Raw genomic sequence first — 14906 nt, 5'->3', positions numbered from 1 at the left:
TAGCCCTTAAATTTCCTAATTTTCACATATTACCAGAGAAAAGGAGAAAAGGTAGGTTACACTGAGAAAAGTAGCTACACATTAGTCAGAGCATGGTCTGCTGATAAAATGCCCGTTTGTGAATTCTCATCCAATTGGAGAAGTGCAACTGATGTACAAAATGTGTGCTGACAATATGCACCATTTTAGATCTGATTTACAAAACGCAGCAAGATATTTCTTATGTGGCAAAAAAAAATCTCAAAAATGCAGAATTCTGCATTAACACGACCCCTGTTGAGTACACTATAATGTAGTGTAGTATACTTTACTTGAATATAGTGTGCTGTACTCCGATGTCTGTTGCACACGTTTGGACATCTATGAATGGTTCAGATTTGGTCCGGTCCAAAGCAACCAAATTTGGTCTTGTTTTGTGGTGGAGCTCATTAAATTAATAGCCAGTGTAGAATAATACCCAAATATTTCTACCTTTGTGTACCTATTTAGGATACATCACCATGAAGAGAATGACATTCATATCCATAATTATGCAGGGACGGACCTATGATGAAATTCCGTTAACACAATTCTGTTACCAGGTGTAAATCCACTAGTGTAGTTTAATAACCAAATTAGATGCTTTCAAACGCAACATGTCATAGTTGACACCCCATTCTTTCTGCAGACGTCTTTGAATCTKAACTTGAAGCCTATATGTAACAGTTCTGGCAAAAAGTGGTCACTTGGGGGGGGGGGGCTGAAATTCTGCTACCAAACTTTGCATCTCCACAGTTCTTCAAGTAATTGTGTTTTTATAAAATGTTCTTGGTCAAATCTTAAAAGTAGCCTGTGCATAGAGTTTGAAATCAAATGGTTATTGATTGGTATACATTTTAAGTGTCTCAGTGCAACTCTATTACAGTGGAATTGTCTGTAGCTAGGAGACATGTTGTGGTTTAGTGGGTTGAAATTGATTTATTGAAATGTCCATGTGGTCTATATTAAAAGGGCACTTTGTAATAACTTAGAACAGGCTTTAAAATATTCAAGGGATTCGAATAGTACTCTTTGTGGAATGATTGATTGATACCCATTGATTCTTTCAAGAACATAACGTAGAAATGCCTCACGAAGCTTGCTTTACTCCAATGTTTGTAAACAACGTACGTGTAAACAAACTGTATAGCCTAAAAACGAATGATGATGGGGGGGGGGGGGTCGATAGTTACTTATAAGGACATTGTTTTTGAGATATCGTATAATTTTGACAATGGCACAATTTAATTTCTGCACTAGTTGGCTGTACCTGCAACAAAACGCCAGTATTTGTGCTACATCACCTTTGTTCAAATGTGAGCAATTAAGAAGAAAAAGCAGGGCGGCAGATGGCCTAGATTAAGAGCGTTTGCGCAAGTAACCGAAAAGTCACTGGTTTGAATCCCCGAGCCGATTAGGCCCAAAATCTGCCGATGTGCCCTTGAGTAAGGCACTTAACTCTAATTGCTCCTGTAAATCTCTGAATAAGAGCGTCTGATAAATTCCTATGATGTAAATGGAAAATGCCATCTGCCCCATATTCATTGACTCAATTCAACCATTTTGGCAAATGTAGGCATAATAAAAATGTACAAAATTAAAGAAACAGACTTACTTAGCATAGTCCTGTTATTCGTTTGAGCAGCACAAGTGTATTGCATGTCAGTAACTTGTCAGTGTGTTTAAGAGATTGACCAGAGAGACAGTTAAACTGGGCATCTGGTGTTCAACATACCTTTGAAGTAATGTCTTGTTATGATCTGTYCATCTTGCCCATGTGAGACTGAAACCTCATTCAATGTGGCTGCTACCCTGGCATTGACAAGCGAACGGCTTTAAGGACAGGCCCGTTTGTGTTCCACGCTAAAAAAAAAGAATAATAAATTAAATACTACATCCTTCTGTCCTCGGTCTCGTGGAAGTTTTATGACTCAAGAATATCTTGAGAGAAACGCAAACCCTTCTGCTAGCCAATATCCTGTGGGAGACAGAAACAGAGAGATGGAGGAAAGGGAGGGGAGGCAGGGTGGAAACAGGAACACAGGCGAGGTAACTATTGGTCGTTTGCATGGCTCTGAAATCCCCATAGGGCCTTGTGCTGCTCAAATATGTTCATCTTGGAGTGTGTCTAACCAGCCACTTCTCACAAACACAATACAAAAAAAGGGCCTTCTCAAAGTCTAAAGTAGGCTTGTGAACAGAGAACTAACAAATCACAAGTTAGGGTGTAATAGTACACCCTTTGTACTGAACCGTTCGGTATGGGGACCTCAGGTCTGTCCGCACTGAACCCCAATTAATACATTTTTTTAAATGTACAAAATAAAAATACACTAGGCCTATAAGCTATTGTAGGCCTATGCCTCAAGTAAATCTGAACTGAAAAACATTTCAGGCTATTCCATAAAACATTTTATCTTAATTGTCGCATTTGAAACTGTGCTTTTGTGAGGCGCAGCCAGGAACTAGTTTAAATCTCCAGTTTGGGAACATTATGTCTTGCCAGATTACAACAGCGATGGACAGATAGTGGATAAAACGTTAACAGTACGTCGCCACGCTCAAAGAGAATAGCCTATGCATGTTGACACATTTCAGGGCTCCACAGTGCAACCATTTCTCACATTTCAATAAAAATGTTAATGGTGTACCAGCTAAATTGCAGTGGTCCATTGCAGGAATAGGTCCATTCTATGAATTATGTTTCTATAATTGAAATGACAGCCACCTTGTATTCAAGAGCATGTCTCAACCGATGGCAGGCACAACACAAAAACCTCAGATGATGTAAAGTAGGGTCTAAGCTTTAATATAAGTGAATGTAAGGCAATGCTAGAGGTGTCTCTAGAGACCTGGGTTCAATCCCGGGCTGTGTCGCAGCCGGGAGACCCGTGAGGCGGCGCACAATTGTCCCAGCGACGTCCCGGTTAAGGGAAGGTTTGGGCCACCGGGATGTCCTTGTCCCATCGCGCTCTAGTGACTCCTTGTGGCGGACAGGGCGCAGGCACGCTGACCTCAGTCGCCAGCTGTATGGTGTTTCCACCGACACATTTGTGACGACCCTCCCACTCTGTCTGCCGTATTCTCTCTTTGTTCTTGTTTCCTTATTAGGATGTCGGTGGGCGGAGTTGGGAGGGTCGTCAGCTACATGGGAAACACCTGGGCCCGGTGTCTCCCAGGATAAATACACCACTTCCCCATTCATGGAGGGGACTCTCTCCATGCAGACACCGTCATAGATTTTGTTGTGGTTTTTTGTGACTTTTTGGTTGTTTGCTTTAGCACCTTTCAACACACTGCATTATCACATTCATGCATGCAAACCACTCACTTACACTACTGATTACTGATTACACACACCATTGTTAATTGCATTTAGGTTTATTTTAATTAAATATATTTTGTTACTCCTTATCTCCACGTTGTCTCTCTTTGTTACGGGCTTTGAGCCGGTTCGTGACACATTGGTGTGGCTGGCTTCCGGGTTAAGAAGCAGTGTGGGCTGGCGTGGCTCGCTACCTTCGCCTCTACCGAGTCGGTACGGGAGTTGCAGCGATGGGAGAGACTACTACAATGGATATCACGAAATTGGAGGGGGAAAAGGGGGGGGGGGGATATATATAATAACACCTCACGGTGTCCTGTGTGAATTTAAGTATGCTCTCTCTAATTCTCTCTTTCTCGGAGGACCTGAGCTCTAGGACCATGCCTCAGGACTACCTGGCATGATGACTCCTTGCTGTCCCCAGTCCACCTGGCCGTGCTGCTGCTCCAGTTTCAACTGTTCTGCCTGCGGCTATGGAACCCTGACCTGTTCACCGGACGTGCTACCTGAGCGGAACTGAACTTTAGTCATTTCGGTAATGAGAAGGACAAGTGTCATAAAGGTTATTTTTGAGAAATATATCCTCATTCTGAAAACAGAAGTGAAGAAATTAAATGAATCGGTGCTCAACTAAGGACTACTCCAATGGATGATGCATCATGGGTGAATAGAAATTTATTGAAAAAAAATGAGTTTGTACAGCAACTTCAAACAGTGTTATGAGAAACATGTCCACAGGTGTTGAAGTAATAAACATTATAGTTTAATGTAAACAATTTATGGCCAAACTACAGCAGCCGTGTTTTATTCAAATAAACTTAATAAAGATGACCCGAAGATTTCATGATTTGGTAATGAGACTTTGGGGTGACATTTTTTCCCCATTATAATAAAGACAGTGCCATAAACTAGGCATCTTAGTCTTCAGAATTATAGTTCACCGTTGCAGATGCATCACGGATTTCGAACTCAATTTGCTAAGCCACGGTTAAAGCTGGTTTCATGAGAATCACAGTTGTAAAAAAAAAAAAAAAAAAATGTGATTCTTAAAAGAACCACAGCTACGCTAGACTCCACATGAGCTTAGTACAACCGTCTTACCAAGATAACTAGGGCTAGGAATTGCCAGGGACCTCACGACCTGATCAAGACACTTTGGTGCCCCGATTTAATATGTATTTAAATTCTCATAATTCTAGATGTGTTGCGATTAGATACTGCGATTTAATTGCAATTTGATGTTCCAAACATATTGCTCACTACATGTCCTCTGCTGAGAAACAAGACAGAACATAAGAACATTTATTTTGATCAGTCATGGAAGTAAAAGTGCTGAAAATGTGTTGGCTCACTGTTTAAAAAGGAAGATGGGTAAAAAGCTATAGGATGAAAAATACCCGTGTTAATGTGCAGGTAAAGCCAACTAACATTAGCTAACGAATCTTAGCACCAGTGGTAGAAAAAGTACCCAAATGTCATACTTGTGTAAAAGATACCTTAATAGAAAAATCAGTCAAAATCAGTAAAATACAACCAGTAAAATTCTACTTGAGTAAAAATATTTGGTTTTAAATATACTTGAGCATAAAAAGTTTATGTAATTGCTAAAATATACTTAAGCATCAAAACTATAAATCATTTCAAATTCCTTATATTAAGCAAACCAGATGGCACACTCCAACACTAGGATATTACATACAAACCAAGCATTTGTGATTAGTGAGTCCTCCAGATCAGAGGCAGTAGGGATGACCAGGGATGTTCTCTTGATAAGTGTGTGAATTAGGCCATTTTCTGGTCCTGCTAAGCATTCAAAATGTAACGAGTACTTTTGGGTGTCAGGGAAAAATCTATGGCGTAAAAAGTACATTGTTTTCTTTAGGAATGCAGGGAAGTAAAAGTTGTCAAATATAAATAGTAAAGTATCAAAAACTACTGAAGTAGTACTTTAAAGTATTTTTAATTAAGTACATTACACCCCTGCTTTTTACAAATCGAGTCAAATGAGTCAATATAATATTGTGATATGTAACTATTGATTTTACCCGCACCACTATTGACAACCCCAAATAAAATAGGCTATACTTGTTTGTAAAAAAGCTTCAAAATAAGTTTAAAACGATGTTTTTGATATCGTGGACTGTCAGTTGTATCCAAGTACCATCTATGAATGTAAGAGAGATTAGGCCTACATTTCTCCAGGCCCATTTCTAAGTTATGGCAAAACAAGTGCCTGGGCTGTCGTTGATGAAAAACTAAAGAAGGATTGTTCCTTTCAAGACTTTTTGCCTATTTAAATGTACTGTGTCCTAGGCTAACAATTTCCACTTTAGAGGACAGGAARGCTGCAGCTGGTTTGAAAGCTTGAGTTGACTGGGTGAATGAGGATCATTGGGCTGTGGGCCACTGACCTAAAGTAACCTCACTCCCTTGCTCATTACAAGTCCAATGTTCTGTAGAGCTTATCAGGAACCTTTGTCCAGGAAATGGGTGCTACTGTTCTCAAAGACTGGTGGAATTTAAATCATAGGAGGCATTCCCAATACATTATAAAATCTTTTTTTTTTTTTAAAGGGGATATCTGCATTTGCTACATCCATTTATTTTATTTTATTCATGATATACGCCCATTGATTCCTGAAGAGGCCTAATTCAAAAACCTTACTTAAAAAAAATAATTTTGGTCAAATAGATTACATTAATTTAGTTCCATGTCTAGGGGGAGCAGACATTCTGAGGTAGGAAATTAGGAATATGCCCTTTAATCCATTTTATTCTGTACTTTATTCGAAGCCTGTCATGAGAGCTATAGGGAACGGTCCCCTCATTTGTAAACATAGGATTGTTACTCAGCAATGGTGAAGATGCCATACAAAGGTTTAAGAGAACTCGTGTTGCTTATGCCAAAGTTTCAGTACCTCCTTTGATGGTGAGCACGCATGGGAGTGTGTGTGTGTACGTGCAATCTCACAGTGAAAGGCAGCAAGAGACTGAGTTCCATCACAGTAGAACATCGAGTGGCAGTAAGCAAATTGGGTGTAACTTTTGTTTTCTCCTGAATGTCACAACATCAGCGGATGTAACTCTACTGGTTAAGCGAAAAGTCTTCCATACTCAGCACCAACAACAGCGTGTGAAAGATAACATTAGCAGATTTTGACCATCCATAATCACACTTCAAGGAATTCTGGGTACAGAACTAGTTGGGAGTTCTAGTCATTATATKTATATGAGTTTGGCCTCTAATGACCCACTGAGGAAAGAAAAAAGTCACCTCAAATTAAAATCCCCCCCCACACACACGTAGAATTGGACATGGACACAATTACTACCGTTGCTAGCTAGTAACGGGCTAATGCGACGCTCCATTAGCCGGTACAGGATAGGTACGGTTTGGCGAAGCACCGAAAATTTTTGACCAACCATAACGATACTATCTTCATTCTCGATTCGGTCAAACCTTTATCCACATTTTGTTACAGCCTCATTCTAAAATGTATTAAAAAAATATATAATAATTAAATAGCAATCTACACACAATAACCCATAAAGACAAAGCAAAAACAGGTTTGACATTTTTACAAATGTATTAAACATAACAGAAATACCTTGTTTACATAAGGTATTACATAGTATTCAGACCCATTTCCATGAGACTAAATTGAGCTCAGGTGTATCCGGTTACCATTGATCATCCTTGAGATGTTTCTACAACTTGATTGGAATCCAATTCAATTGATTGGACATGATTTGGAAAGGCACACAACTGTCTATATAAGGTCCCACAGTTGACAGTGCATGTCAGAGCAAAAACCAAGCAATGAGGTCGAAGGAATTGTCCGTTGAGCTCCGAGATAGGATTGTGTCGAGGCACAGATTTGGGGACAGGTACCAAAACATTTCTGTAGCATTGAAGGTCCACAAGAACAGTGGCCTCCATCATTCTTAAATGGAAGGAGTTTGAAACCACCAAGACTCTTCCTAGAGCTGGCCGCCTGGCCAAACTGAGCAATCAGGGGAGAAGGTCCTTGGTCAGTGAGGTGACCGAGAACCCAATGGTCACTCTGAACCCGATGGTCACTCTGACAGAGATCCAGAGTTCCTCTGTGGTGATTGGAAAACCTTCCAGAAAGACAACCATCTCTGCAGCACTCCACTAATCAGGCGTTTATGGTAGGGTGGCCAGACGGAAGCCACTCCTCAGTAAAAAGCAGATGACAGCCCGCTCGGAGTTTGTGAAAAGGCAGCTGAAGGACTCTAAGACCATGAGAAACAAGAATCTCTGGTCTGATGAAACCAAAATTGAACTCTTTGGCCTTAATGCCAAGCGTCATGTTTGGAGGAAACCTTATACCATCATGCTGTGGGGAGGTTTTTCAGCGGCAGGGACTGGGAGACTAGTCAGGATCCTTGATAAAAACCTGCTCCAGAGCGCTCAGACTAAGGTTCACCTCCCAACAGGACAACGACCCTAAACACACAGCCAAGACAATGCAGGAGTGTGGCCCAGCCGGAGCCCGGACTTGAACCCGATCAAACATCTCTGGAGAGACGTGAAAATAGCTGTGCAGCGACACTTCCCATCCAACCTGACAGAGCTTGTGAGGATCTGCAGAGAACGGGAGAAACACCTTAAATACAGGTGTGCCAAGCTAGTAGCGTCATACCCAAGATGACTCCAGGCTGTAATCGCTGACAAAGGTGCTTCAACAAAGTACTGAGTAAAGGGTCTAAATACTTACGTAAATGTAACCTGTTTTTGCTTTGTCATTATGGGACATTATGTGTAGATTGCGGGGAAAAAACAAATACATTTTAGAATAAAGGCTGTTAACAAAATGTGGAAAAAGTCAAGGGGTCTGAATACTTTCCCAATGCACTGTATCTTCTAAAAAGTCAGTGTCCAGTTGCAGGTGGTTAGTTTGAATTTAGAAAACGCTCTGTTATTAAAATAAATCCATGTTTTCCTTCATGAAGTAATCCAACAATGTGTACGCAGCCATCTTGTCTTTTTAAAATATTCTCTCATTAATCGAGACAGGTGAGTGTCATAATGACATACTGCACTTTGGGGTGGACCCACTGGAGTGTATGGTTGATGAAACAGTGAAGCATGTGTTGGTGTATTGTTCTAAGTACCAGTATGTGGAAGAGAGGGATAGATTGATGGTCATTGAGGATGGACAGGGATGGATGATTGACTACACACTCCAGTACAGTAGGTGGCGGCATGCACCTCTAACGTTTGTTTGCGGACCGCCATAATCTTATAGAAGGGGTGGACACACCTGTCTCAATCAATTACTATTATAACCTACCCATAACCAGAAACCATGGATAGATGGCAGAATTCGCGCTAAACTGAAAGTGCAAACCACCGCATTTAACCATGGTTGAATACAAACATTTTAATTATTCCCTCCGTAAGGTAATCAAACAGACAAAACGTCAGTACAGAGATACTTTAATAATGGAAAAATGGTTGTAATCAATTTATCACTAGCCACTTTATATAATGTTTACATAACCTACATTACTCATCTCATATGTATATACTGTACGCTATACCATCTACTGCATCTTGCCTATGCCATTCGGCCATCACTCATTTATATATTTTTATGTACATATTCATTCCTTTACACTTGTGTGTATAAGGTAGTTGTTGTGAAATTGTTCGGTTATATTACTTGTTAGATATTACTGCATGGTCGGAACTAGAAGCACAAGCATTTTGCTACACTTGCATTAACATCTGCTAACCATGTGTATGTGACAAATAAATTTGATTTGAAAGTGGAGTCACAATTCAACGGCTCAGACATTAGACGTATGTGGCAGGGTCTACAGACAGGGTCTACAGACAATCACAGATTACAAAGGGAAAACCAGCCACATCGGACACCGACGTCCTGCTCCCAGACAAGCTAAACACCTTCTTTGCCAGCTTTGAGGACAACACAGTGCAACACTCTTCAACCTCATTAGGCTGAGAAAAAAATTTGGCTTGGCCCCTAAGACCCTCAAACTTTTACAGATGCACAATTGAGAGCATCCTGTCGGGCTGTATCACTGCCTGGTACGGCAACTGCATCGCCCGCAACAACAGGGCTCTCCAGAGGGTGGTGCGGTCTACCCAACGCATCACCGGGGGACACACTACCTGCCCTTCAGGACACCTACAGAACCTGATATCACAGGCACGCCAAAAAGATCAACCTCCCAAGCCAAGGCCTGTTCACCCCGTTATCATCCAGAAGGTGAGGTCAATACAGGAGCAACAAAGCTGGGACAGAGAGACTGAAAAACCACTGTCTCAAGGTCATCAGGAATGTTAAGTAGCCATCACTAGCTGCCTACCACCCGGTTACTCAACCCTGCAACTTAGAGGCTGCTGCCCTATATACATAGATATGGAATCACTGGTCACCTTAATGTTTACATACTTCTTTACACATTTCATATGTATATACTGTATTCTATTTTAGTCAATGCCACTCCCACATTGCTCATCCTAATATTTATATATTTCTTAATTCCATTTTAGATGTGTGTATTGTTAGATAATACTGCACTGTTGAAGCTAGGAACACAAGCATTTTGCTACACCATCTGCTAAATATGTGTATGTAACCAATAAAGTTTGATTTGATGAGAGAAGATTTGAAATAGACAAGATGGCAGCATACACATTGTTGGATTACTTCGTGGAGCCCCCAAAAAAAGTATCTGAGCATTTTCGAAATTCAAACGAACCACCTGGAATTAGACATTTTTAAATATACATGTTTGGCCAAATCGAGAACTAAGATAGTGTTGCCAAGTTAAAGTTGATTGTAAATTATCTGTGCTAAGCCAAACAGTACCTATCCTGTAACCGCTAATGGAACATCACAACATTGTTAGCCCGTTGCAATCTGCTAGCTATGTATCACAATCACATTTAACAACCATGATCAAAAACACAACTAATCTCATTTGTAAAAATTCAGAGTCTGACAAATTGAGCACAGACTTCATTAGTCACCATCAAGTTGTCAAATGCAGCACGGGGCAGCAGGGTGGCCCAGCTGTGAAGAGCGTTGGGCCAGTAACCTAAAGATTGCTTGTTCGAATCCCCTAGCCGACTAGGTGAACAATCAGTCGATGTGCCTTTGTGACAACACTGTCCAGCTATTGAAGTTGTGTTGCAATCTTATGGCAAGATCCCAACTTACTATTTCGCAATCATGTCATCATGACCATTGGGGTAGTTAGATAACAATATAGTTTGCTAGCAGTTAGCTAACTCGCTTTCTGATGACAGTGATGTTGGCGTTAGTTAACTAAATAACTAGGTAGCGTTTGCTAGGTAACTACTAGTAGCTAACGTTAGCAAGTTGTTTAACGCAGAAAGCTAGCCACATAACTCATTTAAACTTCATAAACGCTTCACATTTTAACTGTTAGGCATTGCCTTAACCATGTTATTCTGTGGCTCGTACGCTGTTTTTCTATAACTAGCTATTTAGAAGAGCTAACTAGCTAATGTTAGCTCTATCGGTAAACAAATACATGCCTGCTTAGCACGCTAACGTTAGCTATGGCCCAAGGGCTAACTCTGGCTGGTGGTGGTGGATTCTAGCTACCAAGTTCGTCAGCTAGCTATTCGAGTAGACAGAAGTAGAAAAAGACAACTGTATCATGTCCAAACTGGCATTTCAAGAAAACAAACTATCCTACGCAACACAAAAAGTCAGATTTGGTGGCTTGCCTGAGTTTGTTACCGATAGTCACCCCGTTTCGTAGCGACTAGCCAGACAGATCCCACGAAGTCCTGCTGCACGGTCGGTGTAGTCAATCATGTGACTTGAGCAGGAAACAGGTAGAGCTAGGCCTAAATACATTTAAGCCGAAGCCACAAAGATTTATCAATGTTAACACACATAGCCTAGATACAACTAAAAGGAATACATTATTGCGAATGCCACATATTTAACTGCACCACCCCCGGCCTTGACCAAAAMTGATCTGATCGATTGCACATGACGTCACGACGACAATTTGTAAACTCGATCCATTTTGAAGAGGGGTCGCAATGTATGCTACGTTCAAAACAACTGTGAACTCGGACAAATACGGTGAAATCATGACCTCAGTGATCCTCGTGTCGGAAAGTCGGAGATCTAGAATGAGGCCCGAGTTCTGGAGTTGGAATTCCAAGTCGGATGACCGTTCAAGTCGAGTTCGGGTTTTTCCGGAGATCCCAGTTGTTTTGAACGCACTGAAGTCCGATATTTCGGAGTTCCAAGCCCGCAGTTGTTCTGTGCGTGGCAATATTTCTGGAAGATGTGGGCACTTTAGCAAACGATATCATTCATGCATTATTTATTTAACCGTTATCAGGGAGTCATACTTTTTTACATATGAGCCCTGGATTACATAAATTGCAAAAAATAGAAATGCAAGCAGAAAGAAAACACGGTCATAAAGAATGTATTTCCATGTTTCTCTTGCTGCTTTGGAATAGAAGTTGGCACAAATTTGGGCCATGGAGAATAAACAATATCATTTCCGGTAGGTTGTGCACACTAAAGTAAACAAAGATTATCTATTAGATTGATAGAATAGTCGAGTGACCGCTCTAAAGTGAGGAAATGGAATGGAGTCCCTGGAGAAGGCGGTCAGGAGTAGTGCAGTTTTATCATGAGGAGACRTATACTTGGAAAACGGAGGAGGAATGAAGGGAAATTGAGAGGGAGAGAAGGTCTAACAGAAAGAGAGGGTGAGATTGAGTCGGATAAGAATGGTGGGGGGAAAAGGGAGATGGTTTGTTAAAGAAGAAGGGGGGAAAATGTAAGCAGAGGGAGCTGAAGACAGGAGGAGAAATGGAAGTGAATGAGGGTGAAGTATCAGAGGTGGTAAATGCGGGAAAGTTATCGGAGACCGAGGGATGCACCGATGATCAGGATAAAGAAGAGTCTGTGACAGTAGGAGTGACGTTTATGGAAAAAGTGGACTCTTGCCTTTTGGCTGATCCATTTGTGGTTTTACGGTGGGTGAAAAAAGAGTTGGGTCATGTGGAATCGGTGAGGGTAACTAGAAGTGGTCTAGTGATAATTGTTTCTGTTTCTGTTGGGCAGAGGGAGAATGCGCCTGAAGCAAAACGAATGGGGCAATAAAAGTGAATCGTTTCGTTCTCAAGAAAGGGGCACCAATGAAAAAAGTGATAACTGGGGTAGCAGTAGATATAAAAGTTGACCAGCTGAGGGCAAAGATTCCCGGTGTATATGATGCTCGTCGTTTGATGCGACGCAGACGGGGTGACGAGAGTGGGTAAACAGAAGGGTCATTGTCTGTTCTTTTGAGTTTTAAAGTTGAGTCTTTGCCTGACAAAGTGAATTTAGGATATATAAGTTATCCTTTACGAGCGTATGTGCCGAAGACATTAAGATGTTACAGGTGTCAAGCTTATGGGCATGTGGCAGCAGTGTGTAGGAGGGAGGGTCCAAGGTCTGGGAAATATGCAGAAGGGCATGCGACAAAGGAATGTGTAGTATTGGGGAACGTAGTGGAATGTGTTAATAGTAATGTCCCATATTACATTTTACATTTTAGTCATTTAGCAGACGCTCTTATCCAGAGCGACTTACAGTAGAGTGCATACATTTTATTACATTTTTATTTTTTTATTTTCTTTACATACTGAGACAAGGATATCCCTACCGGCCAAACCCTCCCTAACCCGGACGACGCTATGCCAATTGTGCGTCGCCCCACGGACCTCCCGGTTGCGGCCGGCTGCGACAGAGCCTGGGCGCGAACCCAGCCCAGCCTGGGCGCGAACCCAGAGACTCTGGTGGCGCAGCTAGGACTGCGATGCAGTGCCCTAGACCACTGCGCCACCCGGGAGGTCGGGTGGTCGGGAGGCCACCCATATGCGAGGTCGGGAGGCCACCCATATGCGAGAGAGGTAGGTTGAGGTTTCCAGGGTTAGAGTAGTGCAGAAGTTGTCATATGCTGAGGCAGTGAAGAAAGTTGAGGAAGATGGGTTAAGGGGGAGGAGTGGTGAGAGTAGTAGAGATATACCAGTACAGAGGGATAGGCCAAACAGTGAAATAAGTTTCAGTAAGATTGGATTTATAGCAATGGTTATCAATTGTACTGTAGGCATGGAACGGAATTCTCTGAAAATTGAGGTTGTGGTGGCAGCTGCAGAGAGGTATTTGGGTGTGCGAGACTTGACATCAGAAGAGTTACAGGGTGTGTTAAGTGGTGATCTCCCATCCTTTCAGGATGATGGCATGAAGTAGGAATAAATACATTTAATTAGTGGAGTAGGGTGGTGTTAATTTTATTTGATCATTTTGAAATGAGTGAGTGTAGTGTTAGATGGTAGGGTATTTATTTAGTTATTATTTATTTATTTTTTCAAGCAAGTATAAGGGAGTTGTACTCCAGTCTAGTAGGTGGCGGTAATGCAACAATTTGGATGCCAACCGCCGTTAAACCTCATAGAAGAAGAAGAAGAAGAAGTGACCGCTCTAACAATGGAAATGCATTTACATTTACATTTAAGTCATTTAGCAGACGCTCTTATCCAGAGCGACTTACAAATTGGTGCATTCACCTTATGATATCCAGTGGAACAACCACTTTACAATAGTAAATGTCCTCAAATGCATGTCCTCAAAGATGGAAGGCAGGCAGGAGGAGGCGCGTGTGAACAGGCACAACTCCGATATAAAGTCGGTTTGGCGAAATGCTACGTGTGTCCACTTAGATCATTGCAATCGTAACAACCTAACCATTACGACACTTCTATTCGAACAAATTAGCAATTACATTTTTTGTTTAGGAAATTTCGACACTAATGGACCTTTACTCACTTCATGGTCTTATTTTCGTAGACAGATTTTGGGCGGAGTAAACCCTATTGCTTCTCCTCTTCCTCTCTGAAGAAAAGCAAACAGGGGCAAAAAGGAAGGTGGTTCCTTGGTGGACTGAAGAGTGCACTGCTCCTATTCGAGGAATAAATAGGGCTTACAATGTTGTGTAGGAATATGACTCCAGAGAATCAACTTGATTTCCAAAGGAAGAGAGGTTTAGTACGTGGGGTCATTAAGTCTGTCGAGAGAAATGCATGGAGACAGCTCTGCTCTACAATAGGCAGGGGTACTGAGCTGGGGCATGTATTGTCTATGTTAAAGAAGATGACTGGAATAAGCAAGTCCACTCGAATTCCAGTTTTGGTTGTGGGTCAGAAAATGTCTGTAACTGATCAAGAAAAAGATGACTTGTTCAGGAAGACATTTGCTTGGGCACATAGTGGGGGTTACTTTGGATTAAGTATAAGCAACGTTTGAGATTTTAAATGCTCATGTTAACGTGTATAAGAAAAGGGATACTGTTACCGTATATGAGATGTGTTCCGTCTTAAAAGGCTGTGGATATACAGCCCCAGCTCATGAACAGCTGTTCTATGTAATGTTTAAGCATCTACCTGATGAGGTCATACATGTTCTGGAATTATTTAATACGAGTTAGAGTGAGGTGGTTATACCTTCTGGTTGGAAGCGTGCCG

At 41.5% G+C, this 14906-nt stretch overlaps 1 protein-coding gene across 7 annotated transcripts in view; it reads right to left on the bottom strand.

Moving 5' to 3' along the window:
* The window catches only part of LOC111969202 (oxysterols receptor LXR-alpha), a 31459-nt gene extending 18801 nt beyond the window's left edge, over positions 1-12658 (bottom strand). For 3 of the 7 annotated variants that reach the window (XM_070445320.1, XM_070445318.1, XM_070445321.1), the window contains exons 1-2: positions 11097-12655; positions 1754-1881 (exon numbers count right to left, since the gene is read on the bottom strand). The gene's annotated coding sequence lies outside the window, so the exon portion shown is untranslated. Of the gene's footprint in view, positions 1-1753; positions 1882-11096 lie in introns of all 7 variants that reach the window. The other 4 variants (XM_070445316.1, XM_023995150.2, XM_070445319.1 and 1 more) reach the window with 4 other exon arrangements.
* Positions 12659-14906: the final 2248 nt, after the last annotated feature.

The sequence above is a fragment of the Salvelinus sp. IW2-2015 genome, linkage group LG10 (genome assembly GCF_002910315.2).
Source record: "Salvelinus sp. IW2-2015 linkage group LG10, ASM291031v2, whole genome shotgun sequence".
Classification (NCBI taxonomy): Eukaryota; Metazoa; Chordata; class Actinopteri; order Salmoniformes; family Salmonidae; genus Salvelinus; species Salvelinus sp. IW2-2015.
The sequence above is the reverse complement of the archived record's forward strand: the minus strand, read 5'-3'. Positions and strand labels throughout refer to the sequence as shown.